Genomic DNA, 18605 nt, shown 5'->3' on the forward strand with positions numbered 1-18605 from the left:
AGTGTGGACACATGAAACAGTATTGACAACGTTTAACTTTGACAATATATGACAACATGATAATATTGTATTGAGTATTGTGATACTCTCCTAGCATGGGTGTCTGGTTATTCCCATGTCTGCTATCTAGTAACTAAAAAGAAAGCTGTTTCAACAAAGCTTTTAAAGAGCAACTGAAAGCAATCTGATGATGACCGTAACAAACTTGTTTCACAGCTGGAGGCAACAACAACAACAAAAAAAGGCCATTGAGGCGATGAAGGCACGCATACAGGAAATATTAGCAGCTGCTGAAAAGTAAACAAAAGACTCCACCCAGCACTTGATAGCAGCACAGAAAGAGGAAACTGTGAATTAAATGGTGGAAAAGCAGGGTTTAACCGGACTGTTAAAAAGCTCAAGCCAAGATAAGGTGGAGCTAAACTTAGGTCTTAAAATCCCAGGAAAAAAGACCACCTAGGATACGTTTGAGCTTACATTTGGCTCGTGCTGAATGTCTGGATATAATGTTTTTGTATAATTTGCTATTAACAATAAAATGCTGTTCAGGTTTTCTTTCACGATTTACTTTTAATATAAAATCCTACACTACTGAACAAGCACTCGCGCAGCACTGCAGCAGCTGTGTCGCCTTGTATTTAAGTGTTTTTAACCTCTCCAAACCTTTCTGTGCCACCACCACCTCTCGTAGCTAAACTTACAAAACCCTGGCTGACCTGTGAAGCTGATAACCACGTTTGTGCAACACCTTAACCTACACTGCTGTGCGACACTGCAAATTTTCTATCTGCTACCAAGTAAATACAGGGTCAATACTGCCGTTACCAATACCAGTACCGATACTTTCCACAAACAAAGGCAACTTATGTAGTGTGTCATGATTTATGAGATGAATCATTATCAATTTACACACGAAAATTAAGACAAAGACAAAATATCGAACTTACCACACAAGTATCGATACCAATACCGACATAGTATCGATACTAAACGATTGTTGATAGAGCCGCACACCCCTGCTGAATTCCAGTGTCACAGTAAAGTCTTTTATATGCGAATATTTAGTGCGCTAAAAATATTTTTCAGTAAAATGAAACTATTTTACGTGAAACACGGAGCTAGAACGTAAAATTAAGATAAGATAAAACTTTATTAATCCCTCGGGTGGGTTCCTCTGGGAAATTCGGTTAATTAAATATGTAGGAAAGCGGGTCCAGGATCAAAACAAACTCTTCCTTGCTTGTGAGAATCGGATGAACCCAGCATCTCAGTTTCTTCCTCTTCTTGTCAATTTATGTGCATTTTTTACAGCAGATTTTTGTGTTTTGTATTTTGCTCACTGTATAAAGCCCTAAAGTGAAACCAGAAAGTAGGAACATATCCTGGATATATATATCCTGCTTTATAGTTCAAGCCACAGGTGCCATGCTCGTTGGTTCTAGTGGTTTAGGTCTGTGGTCTCTCTGATATTTGTTGCCTACTCACAGTCTGCTGATGGGAAAACAGGAAAGAGGAAGTAATCTGATCTGGGGTCAGTGAGGACGATGTTCCAGGCACATATTACAATCTGAAAAATGGCAGCAGAAGGTCAGGGTTTTAGAGCTGATCTGCGATGTGTCCCTCTCACATACGGAACTCTTAAATGAACCCACAGTCAGGGTTGGGTTAGCAGTTGCTCTTGCTGTTCATTTTCAACCACTGAAGCAAAGCTGGAAAATAAAAATGACGCAGCAGCAGCAGTAGCAGCAGATCAGTCGTCAACATTTGCACCCATGAGCCGATAACAGTTACCCCTGTGTGTGTGTGTGTGTGTGTGTGTGTGTGTGTGTGTGTGTGTGTGTGTGTGTGTGTGTGTGTGTGTGTCCGTGTGTCCTCTGGGATCGGCATTAGAATAAAGCATGAATAATTTCTTCAGAGCAACAGAGCAGCTGTAGCCCTTTCACATGAAAATGAGCATTGCCCACGACCTCAGAGTACACCCACTTTCTCCCCCTCCCTCTCAGCCTCATCACCCTCACCATCCATTTCTCACTTCAATCGAGCTCAACTCTGGCTCGAAAAAGCTGCAAATGCCACGACTTCTCCTCAGCCCTACGAGCCAAAGAAACCCAGACAACAACAACAAGCTGACGTGTACATCTGTTAATCACGTTTCTGATATTTGCTGAAAACGTCCTGGAATATATGAGCTGACAGAGAGGGATGTTGAGTATGAAAGGAGAGTCAAAGCCTCACTCTGTGTTTTGTAGTGTGAAACTGCTTCTGGCTTGAGCCAGCACCCACTTCCTTCTGCTGTTTCAGGAAGTGTCTTTAAACAATCTGGCCCACAGCAGCAGCAGCTCTAAGTCTGGCCCCCTGATGACACTTAAGAGCTGATATACTAGTCTTCCTACACTTCAGATTCTGACTAACAAATATCTCCTGAAGGTCTTTTAGACCTTTTTAGAACATAAAGGTTGGGTTTGTAGACATAGGATTAAATATAGTGAAGCCTGACTTGTTTAAACCAACCATCACACAGCTCTTTAATGAAATGAAACAACCACAGAAGTAAAACAGCACACAAACCACTCAGTTCACTAGTGAAGAGAAAGTTGGCAGTCACATGTTGACAGGTGAAAACCTCTGTTTAGACACATTGGATACTGACTTGTCAGGGATATTTCCTTAACAGCCACGATTCAAACAATACCTGATGATGGCTTTTCCAGCATAATCGTAAGACGAGTACAGTTCCGGACATTAAATAAACACACAAAGGGTTACTGAATACTGTAGGGCTTTCAAACGTGAACCAGTGAAGCCGCGGAGGTCTTTTCTGCTCAGGATTATGCTGCAACACAAAAAGATGCAGAAAAGAAGTGTCTTCAGCTTTGGAAGACTAGAAGACAATGAAAGCAGAAGCGAGCTGGCAGTGTCAACTTGCGAGTCTCTCTTTGATGGAAACTGTAAGCACTGGTTCCTGCACCATAAAGGAAGTAATCACTGAAGACTTGCTGATGAAGAACAGAAGCCTTAAGCCAACAAACACAACACAGGGCTCTTAAAACATCTGCAAGCTCCGCCGCTTCAAAAGGAAATGACCTAACTATTGTTTAATACAGCAATGCTGCAAAATACTACAAACACTGGGTGTGTATCTAACACCTGCCAATCTGCAGCCACTGTGGTAATGCCTGTTGAAAGGCGTCAGCAGGCAGCCATGACTTTTATAAATTGTGACAAAGACATCAAAACAAATTTGACTTTTTAAGCATGTCCTGCACGTGACCCATCCAGTCTCTTTTTAAGGTTCTCTGGAAAGAAACAAGTAGCTCCTTCCAACTATATATGACCATTTAAATTTGTACTTGTATATTATCATCATCGTCTCTTTCTCATTATATCTATCCCCTCCTCTACCACTGCTCTCTCTCCTCCCACATCGCCACCTCTTTCAATCCACTTTACTTCAAGCCTCATCTCCTCAACTGAAGTCAGGGCTCTAACACATGATAATGTGCTTAAACATGCTCATTTACTCACAATATTGACGCAGTTAATTACTGTCAGCAGATTAGAAATGCGACCCTCACATCTCCAGACAGCTGAGAAAAAGCTGGCTAAACAACAGCAGCTGGTTATCAGCGAACATGATATCAACTAATGTGAGGCTCCAGTGTCCTAACATTTCCCTCTGATAAACAGTTTGATTACATTTTCTCATAGTATGAGAGTTTATTCACCAAGTGTCCGAGTCCAACAATGTTAAATCCACTTCAAAGCAAAGTTTCACTAATGCAGGCTAACAGCAGGTAACAGAGGCTAACAGCAGCAAAAACATCCACGCTTACCAACAGTAACGTTTAAGAAATCCTCAAAAATCCATCTCCATATTGCTGTCATCAGACATTAGTGAGCTTCACCAACTCATAAACTTGTATTAGACTCCTTCCACAAAGTTTTACAGCCTCCTCCGAAGTACATAGATGTGAACTCACATGGTAAGCTGCGGCAGCCAGAGTTGTTAGTCCTACACTGACCACCATAGATTATGAACTTAAACTCGGAGTGGAAAGAAAACAACTCAGTCGACTGCAATCTCCAATCAACTGAGATCTAGTGGTGAGATTTTACATACTGTGAACTATTTTATATTAAGTTGGCATTCGATACATCATTCCCAAATTCTGCTGTAGACTGGCTCTTTGGGGAAAGGGACAGGTCAACAAATCTATTAAGGGCCATTCTGCTGTGCTTTGTTCACAAAGTGAGACTCAAGATCAATTCTGTCTTTTAAAAACCCATCTAAAAAATACAATACACAAAATCAAATGTGATATTTGGCACATTTGACAGCACTACAACACCAGGATGGTGGCATTTGTCATTACTAAAAAGCAGCAAATCCATGTTTTTTCTTTGTCCTTAAAAGTTGTCAAAACTCAGTCTTTTTAAGTTGGCTTGTGCTCTAATTGTGGCTTAAAATAAGATTTTAACATGAATTCAGAGACTGAACTGCCATTAAAACCCCTGGAGGGTCTTAGGTCGATTTGTGGCTCTAAGCCCAATAGTGTATGCATTTTTCTAGGACCCTCCAGGGGTTAAATTCATCATGTGGGCACAAACATCAGGGAGTTTTGAAACCACCTTTTGTTTTTTGCTAACTATTCTTCATCCTTTTCTCAATCACGACCCTTTATCTACTTACTAAGTATGTTTGTAATGACTAGGGGTGCAACAATACACAAAATTCACGGTTCGGTTCGATACTTTGGTGTCACGGTTCGATATTTTTTCGATACAAAATAAAATGTTCATGCCTTTTTAATTTGTCATTTATTAAAATTATAAATATATATTTTAACTCAAAAGTACAGTTTTTAAATTTAACCCTAACCCTTGTGCGTGTTTTTTATTTTGACAGCGAATGCGCACCTGTGGACCACTTATGTGCAGCCCTGGTTATTTAGCTCATCATATCGCAGCCACAGAAATTATTTTGTCCATGAAACCATAAAGCTGCACTTTCTTTTTGCTTTATAGTCTGATTTGTCATAACTTCTCCATTTTGTGGTAAGCTTTTCTTTGGCTATCACTTCTTCACCCTGACCTGTCTTATTTGGCTCAGCAGAACTGAAATAAATCCTGCTGCTTTTACACGCGCACTCACATAAGCTCAGCGATTCTCTGCGCGATCAACCTCTCACATGTTTAAGCTGCGGGAGATTTCACTTGTCATGTTTGCGTAGTAAGCTAACGATTAATAAGACGATGTCAGAGGAATTGGTGCACAAATTATCATCACTCACAGATCAGTGCTGTCGCTCTCTATACACAGTTCGCATGATTGCAAAGTGAAAGGAAAAAACAAGCACAAATTCAAACGCGATTTCAATATGTCACATATTGACAGTGGCTCACCGATGCCAATGACATAATTACCCAGCTACATTTCCGAAAGAATGCAAAAGCATTGACATATATTTTTCCTTCCTACGATAGGCCGACGGGCAGGGCAGAGATAGATTTTGGTAGCCCGACTGGAAAAATCGCTAGCCCCGGGACGTCGGGCTAGCGATTTTGCGAGCCCTGTATCTGATTGAGGATTCACTCATCTTTGGAAAAGAGAGTTTATTACAGAGAAATGTCTCTTTCCAAAATAAAAGCTATACTATCCGCTTCTTCTGGGCTATATTCTCAGCAACATATTAAACATATCAGGTCCCCATAAGGCGAATCCTGTGCTAACGGCTCTCTAAATGACTCGGGTAAAGTTTGTAGCATGCGTGCTTGTTGTTTTTGTCTCTGCACTAGGATGATATTGGTGTAAATGTGCAGTCATATTCGTTGTGTTCCCACTAGTGCTTTCAGGTTAACCTCGTTGAAATAACCTTAACGCCACAACACGGCAAATCTCCGTTAACGAGCTACCCCTGATAGCCCCGTGCATGGGGCTAGACGGCCAACACGTTAACAAGCTAACTGCGCTAACACGCTAGCTCCCACCCATGTAATTGAGCATTGCACGGCACATCCAACATACTGTTTTACTTTAGTCCATGAGCGCTTACCTTCAGGGTCATACGTCACATGAAAACCAAAATAATTCCAAACGCCAGATCTGAATGAGGGTGGGGGAGGTTCAATTTGCCATGTTGCAAGGAGAGCTTAACTTCTGTCTCGCTAGCTTGCCCTGCGCTCTTCCTTCTGACTATGCTGTCTGTGTGGAGCGCTCAGTGAATCTGCGTTCGACTACTCCGCCTAGGCTGCACTGTCGAGCGCAGATCCACTGAGCGCTCCACACAGACAGCATCGTCAGAAGGAAAGTTGATAAAATAAATTACAAATGTTGTATTGTTCGATACATATGCATACCGAACCGAAAGCACTGTATCGAACGGTTCAATATCGATACGAATATCGTTGCACCCCTAGTAATGACACAGTAAAACTACCAGTCACACTTCAGCCATGAAAGCAACAGTTATCTAACATAAAATCTCTATGTGGTGAAGCTGACTTACAATTACTAGAAAATAAAACTTTCCACGGCTCTAATTGTGAAAACTGATACTCAGACTGCTGGCTTTATTTCACCGTCTTGTCCCTTGAGTCGTGTGAAAAGTGAAATGCTTCAGTGCTTGCATGTGCAGGAAAAATTTATTTTGCTCATAAGGGTGGAAAGAAAAACCGCTAATAAACAGTTCTACGTGACCTTATCTGGTGCGAAGGAGAAGTAAGTCACTAATAATGAATCATCATAATGACACAAAAAAATGTCACCATGATGAAGGCGGCAACACGGAGCACTAAGGCTGCTGTAGGCAAAAATAATATCAATAGGCTGGGTGTTGGAGGAAGGGGGTAGTAAAGAAGCCAATAAAGTAAGATATGCCAACATCCTGACTGGTTACTCACCTCAATGCCTTTTAAATAAAGGTCATCGTCACCCTTTAAGACTAAGATTTCACTTCCCCGCAGACACATATGGACAACTGTATATACCAAAAACACAGCATTGCTTATATTATCCTACCTCCTTCCTCGCTAGAATTCTTCCTTTCCCTCTACATATCACTGCACATTTGATTTTCTTTCAAATCATTTACAAACAAGACACAAGCAGACAGCAACAGTACACTTCACAAATTCATCATCCTCATCTAAGAAGTGTTGTTAGGCCCCGGTCACAAAAGAGTACGGCCCAGTCAGCAACCACCAGGCAACTACTAGTTGCTAAGGAAAAATGTGTATTACCGTTTGGCAAGGGGCTCCCTGGGGTTCCTGGCAGTCAATGGTTGAAATTGGATGTGAGGTAAAGTGGGTGCTGCACAAAAACATCCTTGAAATTGGTTGCTAGCAGACTGCTGCAGTTAGCCATAGTTTGCATGGTAGACACCAACTTGTCTGCAAACATTTGTCAACTGCAACAAGTGCAACACAAACCAAAAATGAAGAACATTCACCTTCCAACATCAGGGCCCTTTTAATGTGTTAAATGCAGCACTGAGGCCCCATCTCCAGTTTACACCAGTTTGAGTTCTCCTCTGCAAGTAGTTGAGTGTTTGCAGACAAGTCTGCATCTTTCATACAAACTAAGAGTGACAGCAGCAATTAGGGCTGCCACAATTAGTCGACTAGTCACGATTATGTCGACTATTAAAATCGTCAACGACTAATTTAATAGTCGACGCGTCATTTGAAGCTTTGTAAGATCCTGAAAGACGCAGAAATAAGTAGTAGGATTTAATTGTGTAATAACGGACTGAAACAGAAGATGGCAGCACTGCATGTACAAGGATGCCAGCTGCCGTTAAACCCTGAAGAAGAAGAAGCAGTGTCCGGTATCGTAGCTGTGTCCAAATTCAGGAACTGCATCCTCCTGTGCTCGTATTTGTAGGCCGATTACGTTACAGCGACACGACAAAGACTGTGCAAATTCGAAGACTCCGAAAAATGGGGCTGACAAATGAGTCCTTCATTTTTCTAGATTTGAAGGATGCGTCAGGTGTATACTTCGTGGCCCAACCTATTCCAGAATTCACAGCGCGGCCCAGCTCAGTTTCCAACAATGGCGGCAGCTAGTTAGTTTTAATATTACTCTTATCATTCTTTCTGGGTCACAAAATAAACGTTTAACATATTTTCGGGCAAGAATGTAACTGTGTAAACTTCAAATATCTGCTCAGTTTATCAAGACACCACATATTTTCAAAAGCGTTCCGACGTTTTCGGAGACGTCTGTTACCCACTAGCTCGATAGCCGGGGTTCAAGGCTCACTAGAGCCCATTTCAGTATTTTATTTGTTCCTGAGTAAATTGGTTTGGCTGAGATGAAAGTTATAGTTTTTACACAGCTGAATAAACGTCAAGCAGACAACTGATCATCAGGAGTGTGAGATGCTCAAGAATATACTCCGATGTCCCGTTATATTTTAGATAGCAAGGAGTTTATTAAACTTCACCGAAACAATCTGCAAATTTCATTAAAATTTAATAAACTATCATCTTGTCTTTATTTTTAGTTAGCACATACCTTAAACACTTAAAGCTGTGAGCTAATGATAGTTATATAAGAGCAGATGCATGCTGGTGCAATAAGCTGTACGTTTTACTCCCAATGGATGCAGAATCTGATTAGTCGACTAATCGCAAAAATAATCGGTGACTAGTCGACTATCAAAATAATCATTTGTGGCAGGCCTAGCAGCAATCAATTTCAATTTCATCCATCCATCCATCCATTCGCTTCCGCTTATCCTTTTCAGGGTCGCGGGGGGCGCTGGAGCCTATCCCAGCTGTCATAGGGCGAGAGGCAGGGTACACCCTGGACAGGTCGCCAGTCTGTCGCAGGGCTAACACATAGGGACAGACAACTAGGGCTGCTCGATTATGGCAAAAATGATAATCACGATTATTTTCACTGAAATTGAAATTGTAAAAACTATAACTTTCATCTCAGCCAAACCGATTATGGCAAAAATGATAATCACGATTATTTTTCACTGAAATTGAGATCACGATTATTTGACGATATTTATTTAACCCGTTAAGACCTACTATAGAACCAAGTCCACCGGCTTTAAAGGGTTAACAATGACTTTAAAAAAATAATATAAAATAGTGTGCAACACCACTGAAGTTTGTTTTTTTTAAACTCTCTTTTCAACCAACGGCAGTCACTCTCCAAATAACTTCTGCTTAGCTTTCCGAGCTTCCCTCGGGTCCTCTTAATCAGCGGTCTCCAACCTTTTTTGCGCCACGGACCGGTTTATGCCCGACAATATTTTCACGGACCGGCCTTTAAGGTGTCGCGGATAAATTAGGGAGGGGCTAATAATCGGCTCAGTCATTTTTAATGATCGTTGAAAGCCCAGATCGTAATCGTGATTAAAATTCGATTAATTGAGCAGCCCTACAGACAACCATTCACACTCACATTCACTCGCACATTCACACCTAGTGGCAATTTGGATTATCCAATTAACCTATCCCCACAAGCTGCATGTCTTTGGACCGTGGGAGGAAGCCAGAGTACCCGGAGAGAACCCACGCAAACACGGGGAGAACATGCAAACTCCACACAGAAAGACCCCGGCCTGATGGTGGAATTGAACTCAGGACCTTCTTGCTGTGCGGCAAGAGTGCTAACCACCGTGCCACCGTGCTGCAGAATTTCAATTTCAATTGAATTTAAAATTCTTTATTGTCCCACAAGGGGAAATTAGTTTAGGAGCAGGCAACAATAAGAGTCAACAAAACAATAATATTAAAGTTATAATTACAATAAGAGCAACAGACAGAAATCAACCAATGGTTAAATGACAATTTCCTCCAACTAAACTCTGATAAAACAGAAACTCTAATTATTGCTCCAGACAACATGGCCTCAGAAATTAGGCAGCATATCAGCTTCTTAGACCCTTATGTAAAATCGAGCCTCAGAAACCTCGGTGTCATATTTGACAGCTCGATGTCGCTCGAGCAGCATTCTAAGCAGCTGGTCCGAAACTGTTTTTATCATTTAAGGAATATTTCAAAACTCAGACTAATGGTGTCAAAGCCTGACCTTGAGACGATTATTCATGCTTTTATTTCCTCCCATTTAGACTACTGTAATGGTCAACAAATCAGCCTTAAATCATCTTCAGACTGTGCAGAATGCTGCAGCACGTCTCTTAACAGGCACCAAGAGAAGATCTCATATTACTCCAGTTTTAGCCTCCCTTCACTGGTTGCCTGTAAGTTTTAGGTTTCATTTTAAAATTTAAGTTCTAACCTTTAGGGCCCTACATGGTCAAGCTCCCCAATATTTATCTGACCTGCTGAAACCAAATTCATCTTCTCGAGCTTTAAAGTCATTAGATCAGAGACTGCTGGTGGTACCGTGCACTCGTTTTAGAACTCGTGGTGATCGGGCCTTTCAGGCAGTGGCACCACAGTTGTGGTATTCTCTTCCACTGTCTCTATGCTGCACGGACTCCATTGATCCTTTTAAAAAACAGCTGAAGAAATTTTTACTTAGAAAAGCATTTGATTAATTTCCTCTTATGTTGTTTTTATTGTTTTACATTGTTTTATATTTCCATTTCTTGTGTTGTAAAGCACTTTGTGATTTTTAGCTGTGAAAAGCACTATATAAATACATTTTACCTACTTACTTATAACTCTCCACAATCCCAATATCAGCAGTTTTAATAAAAGTGGGTGATGAGCAAGAAAAGAGAACTTTCTAAAATCAACACTCAGGGCTTTAGTTTCTTAAACATTCAGTGAAAGGAAGGACTCATCACGCCAACTGGTTGCTAGCAACTAAAGCGATCAGAAGGAGGCTTCTGGTGTAGCACCCTCATTGCGACTCTGGACTCTCCTCCTCCTCCTCCTTTACACACCCACTATGGATAACGATGTCATCTGCAAACATAGTTCACAAAGACTAGACCGCACTGACAAGCAGTAGGGCAAATCAAAATTTAAAAGAAATTCTAAATAAATTTCTTATTTGTCTTGCAGGGAGAAATCAGTATATCATTCCTCAAGGTTTGCATCCTCCTATTTTCCCTGCCTGTCTGCAAACATTTGTCTCCAGCTCGCTGCTTCCCAAATATCTGAGCCAATTAATACCTTCTCTGCCAGAAAAAGCAACAACATCTCCTCAAGAGGTGTCCCATCATACCCAAACTGCACCTCTCCAAAATGGTGTCAAATATAAGCCTGTGTGGTTACAATGGTGGATTCTCATATTAAAAGCATAATGAGATCACCACGTGTAAAGGTCAGTCATTCCCCAGGCTTCAGACTGCTCTGCGCTCAGTGTCAAATGCTTTCTTTTCTTACATTAGGCTCTGTTTGATGTCACTGAGAGCTGACATCTTGGCTCCACCCACCTGCAATTCAAGCCATCTGTTTATGAGGGGCAGCCAATGAGAAAACAGATGGCTTTTAAAGGGACAGAAGCTAGAAAGGATCTGAAAAGAAACTCCAAACTTACTTTACTTACTTAATTTGGAGAAAATGTTTTTGGTGCGCAAGTTCAAAGGATTATTTTTCTTTGTTCCCTGAAAGAGACTCAAGAGAACAATCAAATAAATCAATATTTTGTGTTCTGATAGAAGGATAATAGTGGTCTACACACCTGAATCAAATGATTACTTCATTACCAGGCCTCTGCAGAACTTCAAGACATGTTGAGGAAATAATTTAGCCATTTAAATCAGCTGTGATAGATCAAGGACACATCTAGAACCTGCAGGACACCGGCCCTTGATGCCTGGGTTTGGACACCACTGGGGTAAGCAATGGTGAAGACTTAGATCACAGAGGACTAAGCAACAAATTCGGACATTCAAAACTGCATATTATAATAGCTGTAGTGGCGGGAATACATTTTTCCTACTCTATTTGACAGAGGCTTTATTGATAGCAAAGTCATTATCGAATTGGCTTACTGATGTGTTTCTTTATCGAGTCCCTTTATTGATTCTTAACCTGGTTTTACATGAGGAAACAAGTATACCCACGCACATTTTCAGTGTTGATACAACTGCTTTATTATCTGAAATCCTTCTCCCACATTTAAAATGGAGGAGGTGAAAAAATATTTGCATGACGATCGTTTTCAATCATGTTTCAGCATGTTGCTGTTGGCTTCACCTCAACTGAAATAAGTTACAGAAAATATAATGAGCCAGAACCTGCATGGATTAATAAAGCTGATAAAAGCACATAAAAGTCTCATTCTTTGGAAAAATTTGGAACCGGTTTCAAGTGACACTCGTTTTCAGTTTCCATCTGAAAAACCAGTGCAGACATGGTCAAATCAAAGCATCTAAACTATTTTATAGCCAACTCGTCATTACAATTTTACACTAGCTTGAAGCAGAACTTTTCAAATTCCTCTTAATCAATCTGAACTGGTCTCCTTGTATTTTACTAACTATTTATTTATTCTATTCTATTCTATTTATTAAGTTTGCTCGGGTAGCTGTAGCTAGGCGGTAGAACAGGTCATCTGCTAAACTGATGATTGGTGCCAGTCTGCATGCTAAAGTATCCTTGGGCAAGACACTACCGTGTAAGGACTTTATCTAAACTCTAAGTCTACTACAATATGGTTAATTTCTTACCAGAACTTTTCTTTGTGGTTTAAAAAGAACTGTTCACAAAAGATATTTGTAGAAGAAACTAAATAACTCTTGCAAATCTGGAATTAAAATTATTTCCTTTTCTTTTCCTGAACAGAAGTAAGATATGGTAAAAATAAGATACGTATCAGGTTAAAATTACACTCACCAGACTTTCAGGTAGACCTGTTCAACTGTATATCAGAGATTAAAGGTCAGTACAATTGCCACATAAGCATGGTATGCATGCATGCATGCATGGTATTTAAATGTGAATAACATTTGGTTTGTATACTCTACTGCAAGAAAGCTTTACATGTCTTTCAGTTTCTGTTGATCAGTTGGAACTGCAACAGACATGAAGACATCTTTGCGGGAAACTGAAATGTAACCTTAAATTACCTTTAGAATATTTGTTGGTGCCTCTGTGAGATAACGTCTCGTTACACAGTACTGTATAAAAGTCTCGAGTCACCGCTCATTTCTTTATTTTGTTTGTCATTGTCATGCTGGAACATGAAGCCACTGCCAATCAGGTGCTTACCAGATGATGGTACTTTACTGTGTTCATAATTCATTAATTTAGACACAGACCTCCGACACCACTGGCTGAAAGCAGGATTGCTGGATTTTTCTTTTCTCACTGTTAAAGACGTGACTTTCAAATACAGTTCATCTCTTGTAGACAGTTCTCTTTTTAGGCTTGCCACTTCTTTGACCTCCGATTGTCCAATTTCCTCTGATTTTTAAAAGGACAAACTGCACACCATGCTGAGATATGCAAAAAATTTCAAGTAACATCTCTTTGGGAATCAACATGTTTGTGAAAATAAATACTATTTTGTTTTTTGGAATTTTCCATGGACTTATCTTTGGCGATTTTCATAGATTCAACTAAAGAAATGGAAACAAATGTTGTGTTTCTGTGGCAGGATGATAGTAAAAAAGTGCCTAAAGATACATTTTAAAATTGATTCTTTGCTGAGCTGTCTGTTGTGTGCAGACACAACACTGGTTCATCCCTTGAGTAAGGAGCCTTTTGTGCTCAAGTGATTCATATGTCAGTGTTACATGGGTTAACAAAAAAAAAGGAAAAAGAACTTTTGAAAACCTTCAGAAAGCCTGGAGAACTATTGTTCAAGAGCACTTAAAAAATGAAAGAAAGGTCTGGCTCCATGGAAGCAAAATATAAAGAAGTGAGAGGTGGCTCAAGACTTTGCTCAAAGTAGATATTATTAATTTAACTTTAAATTAGTTTTACACTTGTATCAGACCAGTGCTTGGTATCAGCAGATACCCACAGTCTAGTTATTGGTGTAGTAACTTCTCATTAGTCGCTGATCTCAATAAATGAAACCAGAACTAGCAGATGTGATGAAACGTTTCTCTTTGGTTTTATTCAGTTTTGCTTATGTCCTGAATCCCAGCAAAATGCTGATGGCAGCGGATCTACTAGCTCATCTCCACTGTCTTTCCATCTTTGTGTTTAACATGACCTGATAACATCGAGGGTTTATGGAGCGATGTATTTTGATGAAGAGGATGACACAGCTCATTACCAACCGGCCTCCTCCTCCTCATTATGTAAGCTACATACTTCTCCTCCTGCATGTATTAAAACAGACGGGTAATGAGACAACAGAGAACATCTGCCACGACCACCGCCGCACACGTGCTCGCTGTATACATGACGAGAGCGCAGAGGGAGACGCGGATGAAGATGAATCAACGTGCTGCCGCCTGACCCCCAGCTCGGCACTGAGTGGGAGAGTTTGATGAGTCACCACGCGCACACACAAATATAACAGACAGAGGAGGGCAGTGACCAGATGGCTTCAAATCACATCAATCTGTCAATACAGACAGAATCAATACGCCATCTTTCTAAATTCAGGGACTAAATTTATTTAACTTGACATGCGAAGCCTCTTCACTCGAAGGTAATTAACGATCAACAGCAAGCAAGTGTATTTGCCGCTCTTCTTTCTCATAAACTGGATTTATTTAGAGGAAGTTAACCCTCAAATGTGGCCAATCCTGAGTCATAATCAGAATTCCCTCTTTTTCTGTTAGTTACTGTCTCCATTACTCGGTTTAACTGCTGCACAGGCAAAGATGTAAACAAAAAACTGTAAGAAATCATTAAAAAAAAAATCACTGTTTCAAAGCCTCCCTGACTTCTAAAATATTACATATAAACTCAGCGAACACTTCACCAGACGGATACAGCTGTTCAACTGCTCGTTAACACACAAATTTTAACCAGCCAATCACATGGCTGGTTTAAATCAGAAACTGCTGATGTGCTGGGATTTTCCCACACAATCATCAGGGTTTACAGAGAATGGCCAACAAGGGAATGGCCAGACTGCTTTGACCTGAAAGGAAGGCAACAGTAACTCAAATATGCACTTTTTACAATCAATGTATGCAGAAGAGCATCTCAACAGTAGAAGACCACACTGTATGCCACTCCGGTCAGATAACAACAGGAAGCTGAGGCCATGGTTCACACAGGCTCGCTAAAACTGGACAATAGAAGATTAGAAAGATGAGTCAGAATTTGATGTAAACAACATGAAAGCATGGATCTGTATGGCTTCATATCAACAGTTCAGACTGCTGCTGATGGTGTCATGGTATAGGGGATATTTTCTTGACACACTTTAGGCCCCTTAGTACCAACTGAGCATCGTTTAAACACCACAGCCTACCTGAGTATATTTACTGACCATGTCCATTCCTTGACATGGTCCCTGGACAGTGCACCATCTTCTGATAGATGTGGAGCCGATAAATGTGCTGCAACTCTGCAATGTTATCATGTAACGTTGACCAAAATCTCTAAGGAGTGTTCCCAGCACCTTATTGACACTACAACATGAAGAATTAAGACAGACCTGAAGGATGTAATACTTTCACCAAAGCAAAGTAAAACACACTCAAACTGCCTAAATGTAACACCTGTTCCACACAAATGTGTGATTATAACCTATATACTGTAATTTGTTTATATATATATACTGTTTAATAAACCAGACTAAACTTTTAGGGGTCTCTTTACATGCCTGAAATCAAAGATGCAAAAGCCAGCTGGAAGACTTATTTGCTCATCATCTGGCACCAGCATTGAAGCTAATTTAAATCCATTCATACACACTCGCATTGAAGGCCTTATTTCCTGGCAGGTCACCCTCCACGACCACCACCACCACCACCACCACCTCCTCCTCCTCCTCTAGAGCATCATCAGCTCTTCAGAAATCGATGTCCAGCTGACCTTGAAACTCAAAACCAGCAGAAAAAAAACTGCAGTAAAGTGCGCGGACCACATGTGCCAGCATCCACACGCAGTAACGCGAGAACAAATGGCCATGTTGATGCGTGCATGAGCCGCAGCATCACTGCTGTAAGCACGCCCAGCGGTGTCGTAGCAGGACACTGTGTATGTTTACACTCCTGTCACACACACAGAGGCACGGGGTTGTAGGAAAACGCATCGTTTTCCTCAATAAGTTACGTAATAGAGGCAGCAGCGTTTCTGCGCTCTGACCCGCCTGCCACACTCAAGAAACCACCTACACATCTTAATATGTCCTGTCAGTACAACATTGAACACTTCAGCGCATTTATACCCCCCGTGCTGTCTTAGTTAATGTCCTCTGCGTCTGACGTTAGACGTCAGTTACAAGTTTTATCTGTGAACTCTGTCTTCTTCACTGAAACCAAACCAACGCTTCCGTTTCCCAACTTACACTCAGCACTATAAACACTGACAAAATCCGCAGAAATTAGCTCTAAACAGCCGACAAAAAACATCTTAATACGGCGTCACCTAAATTAAGGTTTACCGTAAATAAACTCTACTTACCGGCTCGGCTGCGTGCGGGATTAAATATCCGATTAACGAGCAGAAACACAAACTGTTAGCAGGAGAGCGTCCTCAAACTGCCGCACTGTTTCCTTCACTGCTTCTTTCTGGCTGCAGCAGCCAAAGCCGTCGGCCACGCCCCCTCCGCACAGCACGCCGGTAGCGTCATCACGCAGACCTTTACGCAATTTACGTTACTATTTTTTTTATACAGACTGACAAAAATTAAGAAATTATCTTCCTTAATAATAAGAAACTGTTAAACGTTGAAATAATAAAGCTATTTATTTTAATGTTTGTATTTTTTAATCTCCTCGTATTTTATTTTGATTTGTATTCACCGAGAGAATGACTAACTTGAAATGCTTCCTCTTATCTTCATCAGTGCTCTTCAATTTGTAATATTATTTGTTAACAGGATTTCTGATTTGTTACTTTTCCACAGTTGACTTGTCTTGTTTTTACAATAATTTGCTTTGACTGCAGCCTTCAAAAAAATAAAAAAAATAAAAAATAAAGACTGTATCTCTATATAACTTATATACAGTCAATGGCTGAGAGTTCAGCAGCAATATTCAACAAGTTTCCATCAGACTGGGTCCATGTTACCAGCCAAACGGGTAATCATAAGAAAGTTTTGAATTCCGTATGTACGTATTTGGGTGTTAAGGTGACATTTTTGCAAGAAAAAAAATTATATAATTAGTTATAAAAAAAACTGAACACGTATGTATTTAAAAAAGCATAAATAAATAACCGTGTTAGAGTTACTACAGCAACAGGTTGTAGCTCACTGTGCCATTTTTGAGCACAACGTTGGTGCTTTTGCCTCATTTTTAAATTAGTAATCCCAGTAGAACAGTCTAAGCAGAGACCTCAGTGCTTGGCAAACAATCAATAGAATCAATATAATTATAAAATAAATAAATAAATAAATAAATAAATGTCAACTTCAGGAAAAAACTTGACTTGATTTTGTGTCTTTAGGCTATTGTTAACAGCAAGCATGAGGTTAGTGCATATGTGTTTTTATTGAAGGGATTATTGCAAAGGAAAAAAAAAACTTCTCCTGGGGAACTACTGCTCAAGACCACTTAGCAGTAGTTAACGGGATCTCGTTTGTAATGAGTTGGTGGAATGCTGCTCATAAATATGAGTAGGTGTTACTGACTTCTATATAATTATTTATTAAATACACAGAAGGAAAATTTTATATAACAGTAATAAACTACTCGGTCTCTCTGACAAAAACATGGGAGTTTAGTTGAACCAGGAGGGGGCGATATTGCTCTTCTTACCATGAGTTACATGCAGGGTATTTCTTACAATATCAGTCACATTTATTTATTTATTTATTAAAAACTGCTGAACCCACTCAATTCAATTCAATTTCATTTATACAGAGGCGAATCACAACATTTTCCTCAAGGCGCTTTAGATTGAAGGGTAGAAAGCCTACAATAAAAAAGAAAAAACCTCAACAATCAGACTACCCCCTTTGAGCAAGCACTTGGCAACAGTGGGAAGGAAAAACTCACTTTTAACAGGAAGAAACCTCCGGCAGAACCAGGTTCCGGGAAGGGCGGCGATATGCTGCGACCTGTTGGGGGTGAGGGGAGGAAGACCGGACAAAAGACACGCTGTGGAAGAGATTAACAATAACTATTAATTAAATGCAGAGCGGTGTATAAACACATATCTGATTCAGCCCTTAGTATATGCTCTATCAAAAAGTTCAGTTTTAAGCTTAATCTTAAAAGTAGAAAGAGTGTCTGTCTCCTAAATCCAAAATAGGAGCTCAATAGAAATAAGACACTTCATGGGGGCAGCTGAACCTTGTGCATAACAAATATTGAAAACTCATGCCTGTTGTAGACAAAAACCTAAAAACATTGAATGTGTACTTCTGTCTTATTTAGGTCATTTTTGTAGTCGCAGAAAATCATTTGAATTCATTTTATCCTTAAATTATTTTAACTCTCTATGGCAATGATTTCAAATTTTCAGACAAAAAAATATTTCAACCTACTTTTTGGGAGCTTGGGCTCCTTGTTCATATGTGAATCAATACATTCGTCCCTCCCACCAACAGAACTTGGTTTGTTGCCTCAGGGATGATGATATTAGTC

General features: G+C 40.2%; 1 protein-coding gene across 16 annotated transcripts in view; it reads right to left on the minus strand.

The window, feature by feature from the left end:
- inpp4ab (inositol polyphosphate-4-phosphatase type I Ab) overlaps positions 1-16611 on the minus strand; it is a 78243-nt gene extending 61632 nt beyond the window's left edge. For 8 of the 16 annotated variants that reach the window (XM_026159892.1, XM_026159890.1, XM_026159885.1 and 5 more), the window contains exon 1: positions 16477-16611. The gene's annotated coding sequence lies outside the window, so the exon portion shown is untranslated. The remainder of the gene's footprint in view (positions 1-16476) is intronic. The other 8 variants (XM_026159897.1, XM_026159898.1, XM_026159896.1 and 5 more) reach the window with 3 other exon arrangements.
- Positions 16612-18605: the final 1994 nt, after the last annotated feature.

This window comes from Astatotilapia calliptera, chromosome 23, assembly GCF_900246225.1.
Source record: "Astatotilapia calliptera chromosome 23, fAstCal1.2, whole genome shotgun sequence".
Taxonomy (NCBI): domain Eukaryota; kingdom Metazoa; phylum Chordata; class Actinopteri; order Cichliformes; family Cichlidae; genus Astatotilapia; species Astatotilapia calliptera.